The sequence below is a fragment of the Humulus lupulus genome, chromosome 6 (genome assembly GCF_963169125.1).
Source record: "Humulus lupulus chromosome 6, drHumLupu1.1, whole genome shotgun sequence".
Classification (NCBI taxonomy): Eukaryota; Viridiplantae; Streptophyta; class Magnoliopsida; order Rosales; family Cannabaceae; genus Humulus; species Humulus lupulus.
Genome location: NC_084798.1, coordinates 207,651,408 through 207,664,423, shown reverse-complemented (window position 1 = coordinate 207,664,423; position 13,016 = coordinate 207,651,408). Strand labels below are relative to the sequence as shown.

The 13,016-nt window shown below is 36.0% G+C and overlaps 1 pseudogene; it reads left to right on the top strand.

Moving 5' to 3' along the window:
• The first annotated feature begins 4,669 nt into the window (after positions 1–4,669).
• LOC133785913 (uridine kinase-like protein 3) lies at positions 4,670–11,448 on the top strand (annotated as a pseudogene).
• The last annotated feature ends 1,568 nt before the right edge of the window (positions 11,449–13,016 follow it).

The following is a 13,016-nucleotide window of genomic DNA, read 5'->3' as shown; positions in this document are numbered from 1 at the left end:
TGATCACCAGCTCGATCGTCCCTATAGCCGATGATCCTTCTCCCGAAAAACCATACAGCATTATGGAGGTCGCCTTCAGCTCGGCGACAGTCAAACCCATCTTCTCCAGCGTGGACCAGAATAGAAGGTTTACCGAGCTCCCATTATCGATCAGCACTCTCTTAACCCTCCGATTAGCGAGCTGCACTGCTACGACCAGAGGGTCGTTATGAGGGAACTGGACATGGCCAGCATCTTCTTCTGTAAAAATGATTTGCTGTCTCTCCAATCGCTGTTGCTTTGGCAGACGCTGCTCCGGGATGAACTCTACTCCGTTATGCGCCTTGAGTTCGTCCACGTACCTCTTTTGGGCACCCCGGCTCGTGCCAGCCAAATACGGACTTCCTGAGATTGTGGATATCTCTCCTCCTATCACTGGAGGAGGGACGTCTTGATCTACCCGAGACCCGGGCTGATTGACCGGGACTTCCGGAGCAGGTCGGCCTGCCGGAGCCCTGTTCTGCGCGTACTGAGCTAATGGGCCGGCGCTGATGAGAGTTTCGATCTCATCTTTTAAATGCCTACAATCATCGGTATTGTGGCCAACGTCGTTGTGAAAATGGCAAAACTTGGAGGTGTCTCGCTTCCCCTTCTGGTGCTTTAACGACTCCGGCTTCTTCCAGGGGAAGCGAGCAGAGTTCGCTAGGAAGATGTTCTCCCTAGAGTGGGTGAGCTCTGTATAAGTCACGTAGATCGGCTTAAATTTTTCTACAGACTTATTCTTCTTTGGGCCGTGCTGGTTGCCCTCGCCGTTCCCCTTTCTCTTTCCTCCACCGAACTGGTTATTCTGTGTAACGTTCTGGGTCACTGTCATGACCTCCGTTCCCACTCCAGCGGGCTGCTCAGGGACCTAGCTTGTTCCTACAGCTGAGGCTTGGGCCTCCTCCAAGTTGATCCATTCCTGGGCCCTATTTAGGAACTCGTTCACTGAGCTAACTCCCTTCCTTTGTATTTCATTCCAGAGTCCCCCTCCGACAAGGATTCCAGTCCACAAGGCCATGAGCTTGGAACTATCATCTGCGTCTCTGGCCCGAGCAGCGACGTTCGCGAACCTGCTCAGGTAAGCCTTCAAAGGCTCATCGGGTTGTTGCCTCACGTTAGCCAGAGAGTCGGCCTTGACGTGGGTAGCCTGGGAGGCTCGGAATGTCCTTTTGAAGTTAGCAGAGAAAGTTTTCAAGGAGCTGATTGATTGTTTCTTGCTTTGTTTGAACCATTGTCTGGCTGGTCCAATCAGTGTGGAGGGAAATATCAGGCATCTCAGCTCAGGGCCAATGTTGTGGGCCATCATCAGGGTGTTGAACATCCCCAGATGATCCGACGGATCTCCATCTCCGTTGAATTTGGACAAGTGCGGCATACGGAAACCGGGTGGGTATGCCGTTGCCGCTATGCTGGGGGCGAAGAGCTCAAGCTCATCGGAACATGAGTTTGATGTGGGAGATAATTCTAAGCCAGTCACTTATCAAGAAGCCATGAGTAGTCCTAAATATATGGTGTGGATGGATGCAATGAAAGAAGAATTGAGTTCTATGTCACAAAGGTTGCAGACCCATTGGATGCAAATGGGTGTATAAGATCAAACGTGACTCGAATGGGCAAGTGGAAAGGTATAAGGCTAGGCTTGTGGCTAAAGGCTATAGCCAGAGAGAAGGTATTAATTTCAAAGAAACCTTTTCACCTGTTTCCACCAAAGATTCGTTGCGAATCATTATGGCTATAGTTGCTCATTTTGATCTAGAACTCAATCAAATGGATGTGAGGACCGCCTTCTTGAATGGAGATTTATTTGAAGATGTTTACATGACTCAACCTATTGGTTTTGAGAAGTCTGGCAAAGAACACATGGTTTGCCACTACACCAAACACCCATTACCATAACACATCATTATAATAGTATTTAAAAAGAGTTATTGTATATGAAAGAAAGTTTCAGGCAGCAAGGTAAAATAAAATAGCGCCAAATCCTAAGTTTTTTCTACAGTAACTCCCATTTCCCCTACACCCATTTCTTCAATCTTTCTCCATCGACAGTTTGACCCATTTCCCCATCTCCCGATAATGTGCGAGGACTCTCTTCATCTTCGGTGACAACCTTCCACTCTATTCCATCGACAACTTTCATCTCAACAGTCGTTCACCCTATTCCAGCCCTCCATCGACAACTTTCTTCTCAACCCCACTTTCTAACTCAAGGACACAGGATGAGTCTCACAGTTCACTGAAACCGTAAGGTAAATGTCTTAAATTTTTTAGTTTATATTTTGAAATAATTTTGATTGTCAAATTATATACATTTTTGTTTTTTATTTCGTAAAGAATCTGTATAATATTTTGTTATTAGCTTGTTGAGGTTTTTATTTCAATCTTAGTATAACGTTGCTTTCGACAGGTGTTTTAGCTGCCCAACCGAACAATACCCATCATCAAAAGAAGCTCATATATTGGTCCAATGGTGAGTTTAAGATATGACAAGTGGACTTTCAGTGGTGGAAATTTACATTGAACAATACCCATCAACCGACTTATTTACAGTGAAAAGCACAGGTGGAAATTTAGAAGACTTTGACTTGGGGATAAGCAAAAGGTGTCTAAAATAGCTGCATGGGATGTTTAATTCAGAAGGAGCAGTGCAAGAAAACCCAAAGGTTGCATACGGAAGGACGAAAAAAGGCCAAAGTTTATCTGTAGCAAAAGAGAGTGGACAAAATTTTGATAGTGTTTCGCAGATATCAACTGGAAGCCCGAAGCTGAAAAACTAGGTCCTATTTGAGTTTGAACGGGCATCAAAAGCTGAAACTGAGGTTCAAACTTTAAAGAAAACTTTGGCAAAGGTGCAAGCTGAAAAGGATAATCTCCTTTTTCAATATCAGCAAAGTGTAGAGAAGTTATCTAATATGGATAGAGAACTTAAGCATGCACAAAAAGATGTTGGCCTGCTAGATGAATGAGCAAGAAAAGCTGAAATCGAAATCAAAATATTGAAGGAATCCCTTTCAGAACTAGAAGCTGAGAGAGATGCTTGTCTTCTTCAATTCAATCAGTGTTTAGAGAAGATATCTATCCTAGAGAATCTGTTATCTCCAGCACAAGAGGAAGGAAAGGGGAAAAATGAACGAGCTCTAAGGGAAGAAGCTGAATGTCAGAATCTTAACCAAGAACTTTGTAGATTAGAGGCTGAGAAAGAAGCTGGGCTTGTTCAGTACAAATATTGTCTTAAGAAAATTTCTATTTTGGAATTTAAACTATCACTTGCTGAGGAAAATGCCAGGTTACTTAATGAGCAAATTGAAAGAGCAGAAGCTAAAGTTGAAGCACTAAAGAAAGTTGTCGCTGGGCTAAATGCTGAGAAAGAAGCTGCAGTACTTCAGTACAAGCAGTGCTAGGAGATTATTGCTATGATGGAAGCTGAAATTTCTCAAGCTCAAGTGAATGTAGAACGTCTGAATGATGAAATTTTAATGGGAGCTGCAAGATTGAAAAGTGCTGAAGAACAGTGTGTTCAGTTGGAGAGATCAAACCAAACTCTGCAATCAGAGGTAGATGATTTGTTGCAGAAGATATCTAGGAAAGACCAACAACTTACAGAAAAAAAATGATGAATTAAATAAATTTCAAACCCTAATGCAAGAGGAGCACTCAAGGTTTCTACAAGTTGAAGAAACACTCCAAGCTCTGCAGAAGTTGCATTATGAATCTCAAGAGGACCAAAGAGCCTTAGCATTGGAACTGAAGAACGGGCTCCAAATGCTGAATAACCTAGAGATGCGCCAACATGGCATGGAAGACAAACTGCAACGAGTTAAAGAAGAAAACAGGAATCTCTCTGAACTCAACCTTTCAAGCAACATATCACAGAAGAATCTTGATGCACTTTGGTGATGGAAAGTCCCAGTTGCCCAATCGACTCAATCTCTTTTAACTGCCACTTGATCTTAATTTGGCGTCCTATTTTTATATTGTCCAACAGGGGATAATATATTCGGATTTGATGCCACTGATGCTGCTAAGTCTCTAAATGATGTGTTTGCCCCTGCAATAGCATCCAACATCCCATTCTCAAAGTGCCTCTTCACTTGGTGTCAGTACATGGAACTTGGTGTGCTTGCTACACGAAACTTGGTGTCATTTGCGGCACAGTGGTGTCGATACTTGGACTATTGTTGTGTGGATTATTGGGTTAGAAGCATTTGGAATACTGATTTGGTACATGTAACTGAGATAGCATTTCCATTTGGATTGTTGTTGCTTGTTTTGATCAATCACTGCCACTAACATATAAAGCCAGAGTTTTTAAGATGATATATTTTGTCCATTGTAATAAGTCTTTGAATTCGAGCTTGTTTACCAGTTTAAGATCCTATAACGCTAGGTGGGTACCCTTTGGTATTGTTTTATTATCCCACTTCTGATCAAGCGACTTGACCATCTTTTTTTACTGAATTTGATTGTTCAATAGCCGAGTTGGTTAATGGTTCATAAAAACTTATACTCAATCGAACCATCAGTTGGACTCAAGATTCACATTGCTAGACATGAAGTTCTTTTTATTTTCTTGAGAATGATTTATGTTTGTTCATTTTCTTCTTTGCATAACCTTGTTCGTATACCGTTGTCTCTTTTATGGGATAGGTCTATGGGCATGGAGTCCAAATCAGTTGCGGACTTAATAGAAGCTTCCTCAGGGGTTCATTTTTCTGGATTTCACATGAACGGTCTGTAGGAAAGGCATTCAAATGTGGACGAACCAACAACCTCTGCTACAGATAACATTCTTATGCAACCTTTTGTCATAGGTAAAGTTGGATTGGAAAACTACATTGTTACGACATTCTTCTTTTTAATTTTTTTTTAAATATATATCATGAATATGCCTTTAAACTTGGATTGGAACACGTACAAGCATCCAATACTTCATTTTTCTTTACTAAATAGATATCATCCTAAGTTGAGGGAAATATTATGCTGTGGTCAGGGATGGACCTACATAGTGACCAGGATGGGAAATAGCCCCCCTACAAAAGATTTGTATATATATATATTTTTAATATATCTTCCCGAAATTTCACCTTCTTATCTATGTGGTTCTTAAAAATTTTATTGTTTCCACCCTTAGCTTTTTTAAAAATTCATTATTTTGTTTCTTTGGTAGCCTCTTGTATTTCTATATGCTGGACTATGGTCTTGGCGCATAAGGTTTTCGTTCTTTTAGGAAGACGAATTGTTGGAAGAAGCTTGTTCTTCTGTAGTCTATTCTAGATATCACATTATTCTTTGCATGGCAGGGGTTGCTGGTGGAGCAGCATCTGGTAAGACTACAGTTTGTGATATGATTATACAGTAGCTTCATGACCAGCGTGTTGTTCTTGTTAACCAGGTAATCTCATCATGAAAATTTTCATGATTTGTATGATTCTAGGCTTCTGGTTTTCTCTACTTGAATATAATTGATTTGAAACATACTTATTGATTTATTTGCTTGTAAGAAATTTAATTATATTTATGAGTTGAACTTGGTAACACTCAGCTCAAGGGTTAAAATAGTTTTGTGTTGATTCTTAAGTTGATTTTTCTTTTGGCACATTTTTGGTTACTTGTGGATTTTCTGGTTTATGATGGTAAGTTTAACTAAATGGAAATCCATATTTTTGCTGTTTATTTGTTTCATAAATTTTCTAATATTTATGTCATTTTATGCTTGAGGTAAAATCTAGAAAGCTTTTATTTATAAAAATATCTGTGTATATGTGTTGCACATCATTCTTATAATACTTTTGTTTATGCTTTCTCAGGATTCTTTTTACCATAATTTGACACCAGAAGAACATGCAAGAGTACATGAATACAATTTTGATCATCCTGGTGAGGGAATTTCTGTTTTAGTCACATTATATTTTTTCTAGGAGTATATAGTGTTTGATTGCATTTAAACCAAGCAATGAGGTTTGTGCTATTAAACTTTATGTAATTTAGTGCCCATTTGTACAAAGTTTCTAATACCTGTATCTTGCTAAAAATTCACAAAAATGTAGTATATTTTTAGCCATTTAGTGGGGCACATTAGAATTGGTTTGCTTTGTAGCCATAACTAGCCTAACTATGGTATGTATTTCTCCTATATGGTGCATGCTGTTTCTTTCATGTCTTTTGATGTAAAATTGCTTTTATTGTCAGATGCATTTGATAATGAGAAACTTTTAGCTTCTATGGATAAGTTGAGGAATGGGCAAGCAGTAGATATTCCAAACTATGACTTCAAGAGTTACAAAAACAATGTCTTCCCGCCTAGAAGGGTAACTTTTGTTTTCTTAACATGCTGGTCTAATGAATTGCCTCTTGTTTTCTTATACTTGTCTTACCAAAGAGAAGTTATAGGAGAATTAAAGTTATTCATTACTTACAGTATGTGCATGCTTGCAATTATCAGTATGTTTCTTATCTCTATTAGAATTCTGAATTAGAGGACCCTTACTTCAACAATATGGCAGCATATGCTGTGCAGGTAAACCCTTCAGATGTGATAATTTTGGAAGGCATTCTCATTTTTCATGATCCCCGTGTTCGAGAGTTGATGAATATGAAGATATTTGTCGATACAGGTCATTTATTTTCTTTTTTATCATTTAGGCTACTTGATGTTCTTACTCTGTATTTCTGATGCTTTTCATTAGTTACTACTACAAATATGTGGTCTTGAGATGCTTATCTGACTATTTTTTTTTTCTAATTTATTCAGTATTATACCATTACATTTGAGATTCAATTAATATAATGATTTCTTTTATAGTTTCTGCATTAACTATGGGATGCCGTGATATGTCACTTTATAGTGTTACTAAGTTGAGGCACTTCACATTGAAAATTTTTCAGTGCAGATGCTGATGTTCGTTTAGCAAGGAGGATAAGGCATGACACAGTAGAAAAAAACAGGGATATTGGTACAGTTCTTGATCAGGTTAGCAACTATTCATGTAATTTTGTAATCATTCTTATTTCCAAGAGATTATATCTTTGAATTTGTGGGCCTCAATTAAGTTTAAAGTATCAATGAATATACCTCAGGAGATGAAACTGCAACTCTGGTGGTAATTATGTTTTGTTACTTGTTAGTAGCTGTAGAGTCCAAGAACTTTACTTAGCTAATTATTTAGTAGTATTATAGTATGTTTAGTATTATCTTTGTAACTGTGGATTTTTGGTTCAGACCGGGAATTTTTTGGACACTCATAGTAGTACTTATAGATTTTCTAAGTTTAATCTATAGTTTAAGAATATTAAGTATAACCTAAGGTTTGATTAATGTGACTGATATTAAGGATTATATTTATTATATTATAAGGTTTAGACATCAACCAATAGGATTTTAAGCACATGTTATGAATGGTAATTAAGGATTAAGTATTTTTGAGGATTAAATTAAATAAGGGTAAAGTTTGAATGTTATAGGGTCAGTCAGCAGCTTTGAATACGTTGAGGGCTTAGTCAAGGCTGTTTACTCCATCAAACTTAGCTAAAAATGTGTAATTTCGTGTTTAAATATTCAGCGTGTGCTGATATATCGCAGCTATAGGGGGCGATATGTCGCAGCACGTAGATACGGAAAACACAAAACGATGCACGGTCGCCTCGGGCATACTGGCCCAGGCGATATATCGCCTACAGGGGGCGATATATCGCCTCCTCCAGCATAAATTCAAACTCTTTTGAATTCATTTCCTTTCAGCCATTCAAACTCCCTCAACAGTCCAGCATCTTTTGAACGAGTCTTTAGCCTCTGCTGAACGATTATTCAAATGATTTTCCCCTAAAAAGCCATTATTTTTATTCAAGTAAAATCAAGATACTTTCATTCCCAAACTCTATAAATAGGGCCTAGTACCCAGCCATTTCTTCACCTTTTACTCTAAGTTCAGAAGCTGCTAGTGTTAAGTGAGTGTGAGAGTTTAAACACCTGGTTTGGGAAAATCATAAGCTTAAACATCATAAGCTTATCAAACACTTTGGGAAGTGAGGTTCGTTAGTATTTTGGTTGTGGTTAGATTGATCTTGCAAGTCTTTGAGGTAACCAAAACTCTAGTTCCTTTCTGTATTATGTTATTTTATTTCTCATAGTCTTCTACTCAATTTCTAACCTTAATCTTCATTTTGGTTAGGGAATCTTAGTTCTTGAGCACATAAGTTTGGTAAGTATAACTTTCAATGATTTAGTCTTTCCATCCCTTTCATTTCATCTCCTTTCTTCTTTAGACTCACTCTTGTTCATTATGGTTTTAGGAGTGTTCCAAAAAGTCCCAAATCAGTCCACATATCCCGGTAACCTTGGTAAGGAAAATAGGCTAGAATCTATATGTTTATGTTTATGTTATCTTATGTGTTATGTTTTCATATGTTATGAATATGTTATTGATGTGTATGTTGTAGGATTGGGCTTATGCCCTATTTGACTAACAAGACCCCAAGAAGATTGTGGGCATAAGCCTATTTAGCTGGTAGGACCCCACTAATCTTATGGGCATAAGCTTGTTTAGTCTATGGGACCCCAAGTAATAATGGCCATTATAATAAGTGTATTATGTGTTATGATATGTCTTTACGTTATTATGAAATTGATGTGTATGACTATGTGTTAGATTTTTCCTTGCTGGGCATTAGGCTCATTCCTTTCTGTTTATGTGCAGGAAATAAGCTTTAGAGGCGGAAAGATTCGTGACGCTTAGAGGATGTGTATCGATGGTGAATGGAGTCAAGGGGCCGAGCGTTATTCGATTCGAGGATGTAGTTTCTGTTTTATGTCTTTTTACATGTATTTTCCGCACCATTTATGTAATGTCTTTTATTTTAAATCATGTTTTGTTTTTAAAGACAATGGGATCCCATATCCTTTTTAGTATTCTATTTATTTGTAAGTAACTCTTATCTTACAAGTTACTCAATAAAATTATGGTATTTTCGTAAAAATGTAAGTTTTATGTATAGTTTCGTTAATGGTCCAAATAGTCTAGATTAGTGGGTCATTACAGTAGCTAGAAATGTCAAAGTGTTATTTTTGAAAGTGATCTTTGTGATGGATGGTTTGCTCTTATTATTTGATTAACTCTTGTTGTTTAATCATTTATGTCATTCCCTTTCGGAAAATCTCCACTCGATAGGGTTGAGGGTTCACTATTAGTCTCCAGTACTTGATCATATGAAAATGAGAGAATAATCTGATGAAAGTAGGCTACATTTTTCACCATTTCATTTTCTTAAAATGTTTTTGTTTTAATGCAGTACTCAAAGTTTGTGAAGCCTGCATTTGATGACTTTATTCTTCCTACAAAAAAATATGCTGACATCATTATTCCTCGCGGAGGAGATAATCACCTGGCTATTGATTTGATTGTACAACACATCCGTACAAAGCTTGGCCAGCATGACTTGTGTAAAATATATCCTAATTTATACGTTATAAATTCAACTTTTCAGGTATCTGGAAAGCTTCATTCTCTGTTATTAATGTAATTTCAACAACTTTTTATGGCACTAATTACCGGTTGACTCATGCAGATACGGGGCATGCATACCCTCATACGTGATTCACAAACAACGAAGCATGATTTTGTATTTTATGATGATCGGTTGATTCGTTTGGTGAGTATTTGTTTCTTTGAATAGGAAGTTTATTTATGGTTTTGCATTTTGAGAATGGGATTAGTCAATGAGTAATGATCTTCAAATTATTACCAGGTCGTTGAGCATGGTCTGGGACATCTGCCATTTACAGAAAAACAGGTGGCCACTCCAACTGGTAAGCTGACAGTCAAATGGAATTTTTTAGTTCTTTGTCCCTTTCAGTTTTCAGTTTTCATTTTCATTACTTATCATATTGTAACTTTTCCTTTTTTCTTTTTTTAAACATAAATTTTTTTAGCATATGAGTAACATTTCTTGTCTGAATGTGAGGGCATTAACTGTTTAGCCTCAACAATTAAGTGCCACTACTCATATTAGAAAAGCAAAGCATTATGTTGTCAGTACTACAAATCTCTAAAAAGGAAAATCTAATATTAACTGTTCTAATATGACAGTGTAGGACCCATGCTTCATATGCATGTTTGCTGTTCAAAGACTAAAGTTAGTTTATGCTGTATAGATGATACCTTCATTATTAATTTTTTTTTTTCTAATTTTGATTTCGCTAAGAGAGTCCAATTTCTTGAAACTGTAATTGCTGATAGCTAATTTACATCTCTTGTCTTTCGCAGAGTCCGTGTATACTGGTGTAGATTTCTGTAAGAGATTATGTGGTGTGTCTATAATCAGGAGGTAATTTCGCAAAGCAATTGTGGCATGTGTTTTTTTGTCAGTTTTTCATATAAATTTTATATTTGGAAGCAAACTCTAGAGGATTTCTATTCTTGGGCCAAAAAATAAGATTCAAAGCTGTAATTTTTCACAATGTACTAATTCGATATATTCTCATTGCACACTTATTCTTGTCATTACAGCGGTGAGAGTATGGAGAATGCTCTGAGAGCATGTTGTAAAGGAATCAAGATTGGGAAAATTCTAATCCACAGAGAAGGAGACAATGGCCAGCAGGTTTCGATTCCCTCTATGATTGTCTTTCATTTTTTAATCAACATATTTCTATGATTCCATTTTTAATCAACCTCTATGATAAACTATTGGTGGTTACAAATCATTTTGGAGATAAAATAATTAACTTTTGTCTACCCTTGAAGCCCAATACCTTGATCAATTGTGTATTTGTCCATTACTGTACAATTCTGTCTACAAAGACAACAGTTATTCTTTGGGAAAAGCTATCCTGGCTACTAAAACAGACATGCTGTATAATAGCTTTTTGTTTGGCCCATAATTGTTGGTTAATAAAACTTCCAAGTTTATTCTGTTGTGTTTTCTCTCTCTGTTTTTTTTTGGCAGTGACTTCGATCATAAAGCACACTCTGCTGCTGATTTTTGTAGCTTAGTTTATTGTGGTGTTCTATTTGTGTTTCTCTTTTATGAGTTTCTTATGGCTTGTTGGACTTATTCTAAACACATGGTCATGCTCTTTATTTAATCTCTCAAACTATTTCAGACTAATGAATTGGCACAACAATTTATGCTCTTTATTGCTTCTTTTTTAGTAAGCCTAATCACATGTTTGCCTTGCACACATATAATATGAGTGTCATCTAGATTCTAGGCCATTGGATCTTATATATATCTTACATCATGCAGTTATGTTTAGCTGTGGAATAAAAGAGACATTGGTAACTATGCTCTCTCTGATATATTTTACTTGGAATTTCTGAAATAAGAATAATGTTGTTGCAGGTATTGAGACATAAAAAGGGAAAGTACGGGGTTGGTGTCATATGCAACGGTGGTGGGGGAGCTTCTTCACTTGTTCTTGAGCTCATGTAAGACCTGTAATTTTTTTTGAGCTTATCTTGATTGAATTCTTCTGATCGGCTAGCCAACTTATAAATAAAGCTAATTGGCTATCCCAATTGTACTCATCACTTGGTTCATTTTCAATAATAAGAATCAATTACTCATCATGATTCATATCAATAGAATAGCAAAACTTGTTGCTTATTCTTGCATTGTTGAGAGGAAATGATATTATATTATCATGGGTTTAGCTTAGACTACATATATTCAATAGGACTCAACTTTACCAAACTAGCAAATGCTAATCTATTTTGTGCGACTTTAGTTAATTGTTTCTTTTGCTCACCTGTCATAACATGATGAAACCAAAAAAGAAAAAACTGCTAGTATTTCCTTTATATCTTATGTGGAGACTTGGAAATTATGGTTTTTGACACTCTTAAGTAAAATACTCATTTCCGAGTAGTTTCGAAGTAGAATGGTTTTTGTTTGCTTTGGTGTAGTTGTGAATCCATTATTTTGTATGTGGTGTCCTTTTTTGGATATAATTTCCATAGCATTTTTCTTGAAGTAATTTGTGATGCTAGATAATAACAATAAAATATTTCTTTGTTTATTTTGCAGATGTGACAAGCGAAGTATAAAATGATACTTAAGACTCCTTGAAAGTAGTAACTTTGTTTATTTATTTGTGTTGAAAGTAGTAACTTTTAAACTCCTTGAATACTTAAAGAATATTTTGTTGTTGATGACAGTGTTGAATGTTTTAAACTAAATTGTGGATTGTTAATTCAATGTTGAATGTTCTTACTTTTTGTTATTTGAAAATCAAGTTCATTTGATGATGCTAGTATATATTAGAAAGCTAATTTTAATTATATAAAAAAATTAAAAATATAATGGAATAAATTAGTGTTATATAAATAAAATATATAATGAGAATTTAAACATATCTAAATATAACAATAATACGAAAATTGAGTTATAATATCTATTACAATAACACTTTTTATGCAAAGAATTATGTTATGCAAACTTAATTATATAACACAAATAATGTGTTATACTAAAGTGTAGTATAACACAAAAAATGTGTTATACTAAAGTATAGTATAACACAAAAAATGTGCTATACTAAAGTGTAGTATAACACAAAAAAAGTGTTATACTAAAGTGTAGTATAACACAAAAAAAATGTTATATAATCGACTATAAATAACATAATTAAACACTTATCTATATATTAAAATAACACAGAAATTGTGTTATCGTTGACAGTACAATAACACATCTGTATAACACTGATAAAGTGTTATGTAAAGTACCCTGACCTACGATAACATAGTCGGTCTTAACACATCAGAAAGTGTTATCGTATGTTTTGATAACACATTTTCGGTGTTATTAAAAGCATTTTTTCTTGTAGTGTGCAAGCTCAAAAAGTCTATCTATGGGCTTAAACAAGCATCAAGGCAGTGGTATCTCAAGTTCGATATGATTGTCACTGCAAATGGCTTCAAGGAGAATGTAGTAGATCAATGTATATACATGAAGGTCAGTGGGAGCAGCTTTATTTTTCTAGTATTGTATGTTGACGA